The 1,630-nt window shown below is 43.4% G+C and overlaps 1 protein-coding gene across 4 annotated transcripts in view; it reads left to right on the top strand.

Annotated features, from left to right (window-relative positions):
* Positions 1-1,630, top strand: part of srgap1a (SLIT-ROBO Rho GTPase activating protein 1a) — a 94,996-nt gene that overhangs the window by 78,471 nt on the left and 14,895 nt on the right. The window lies entirely within an intron of this gene.

Genomic DNA, 1,630 nt, shown 5'->3' with positions numbered 1-1,630 from the left:
GTAAAGCCGTGCTCGTGTGGGATCTCTTGTCTTACTCTCCGCGCAGCCCGGCCACACAGCGGCCGCTGGTCCACGCTTCTGTTTGTCTACAGTTTTAATTTTTATTAAACTGCTGTATTGTTAAGTATGAGCGGCAAACCTGTGTTTGTACAGGTTTCCGTGGTAACTCTGCTATCGCGGCCGCCACGGCAAGAACACAGAAGAAGTTATTGAATGAACTAACTTCAGTTGGTAGAGTAACAGCGTGAGACGGAGCTGCTGGACCAGGACAAGAGATGTGACCCATGGCCAGAACATCATAGTTCATAAAAATGCAGTGCAGTGACGATACAGACGTTTCATACATACGACGTGTGTTCCCGCCATTCAACCCGTGCTGGACCCGTTCATAATGAGTCAGCCGTCTCTCTGTGAGTAGCGTCCATCACACTCCCTGTCGCAGTTATAAACGCCTCTGTGACGTTAACATTTGTTTTGGTTAAAATCAACAAATAATCGTGAGAATAATCGCGATCAAAATTTTGATCAAAATAATCGTGATTATCATTTTGGCCATAATCGTGCAGCCCTACTCTGCACCTATAAGGGCTCCATCAATTTTATTAACAGCCTTGTCCGCTGCAGTGCAGCCCAATTAATTCAGACCGTGAATTCCAGCTTGTCACATTTTATTTGAGCCACATCACATCCACCCAGTCAATCCTAACAACCCAAGTGAAGCAAGGAAGGTGTTCTTGAGATTAAAGGTTGGAAAAAAATATATATAATAGAAGTAAATGAGGTTAAATAGGACACAGAGAGAAATGAAGAAACCTCTACTCTGCTCAGAATTACGCCTCTATTTTCTCTCTCACTTGGCCTCTCTGCCCCTCAGGGAATAACTGTGAGAGATATACCATGATGGCTTTTCTCAGCCGATACAAGCTTTAGCCATTTACTCTGTTCCCAGTGTATATAGTGAGCCTGTGTTAGGGTGAGGCTACGTCTGTCCAGGGGGGTCTGTGTGACTTAAAGTGAGATAGGAGGAGGGCAGAGTAGGAGTGAGGGAGGAATAAAGATGCTATTTTTAGACCTGTGTTGCTGTAGTGCATGCATATTGGCTTGGAGACTTGTACCTTTTGAAATCGACTGTATCTGTCGTTGAAAACACAGATGTTTTCTTTAGCACAGACATCAATATAAGACTGATGTTCAAAATAATAGACTAAGAAAGAGCAATCAGTACAAAAAATTAATTATAATATCACATTGAAATACTACTGAATCTACCACTGGTTATTACTGTCTGGAAGAACTTTCCCTGGTCTTTCCCGTGTTTATTTCCCATGTCACTGATCCCAGGCTCTACTTGTACAGTTATTGAGTAGGTATCTACCCAGTCTAATGATCCATACAGTGGCAGGCATGCCCCTGAGTCATATAGATCTCCTCTCAACAGCTTCTATAAATATCGTTGTTGCCCTGGCCTGGTGTTGTAGACCCAGGTTACTATTAACTACAACTTAAACAACCAACTGGCTCAGCACTCTTTAACTCCATGTGCACAGTTTGTGCACATGGAGCCTCCTCTAGCAGACACATGCCAGTATTAGACCTGACTAGATTCTAGGGCTGCACGATTATGGCCAAA

The sequence above is a fragment of the Etheostoma spectabile genome, chromosome 8 (genome assembly GCF_008692095.1).
Source record: "Etheostoma spectabile isolate EspeVRDwgs_2016 chromosome 8, UIUC_Espe_1.0, whole genome shotgun sequence".
Classification (NCBI taxonomy): domain Eukaryota; kingdom Metazoa; phylum Chordata; class Actinopteri; order Perciformes; family Percidae; genus Etheostoma; species Etheostoma spectabile.
The sequence above is the reverse complement of the archived record's forward strand: the minus strand, read 5'-3'. Positions and strand labels throughout refer to the sequence as shown.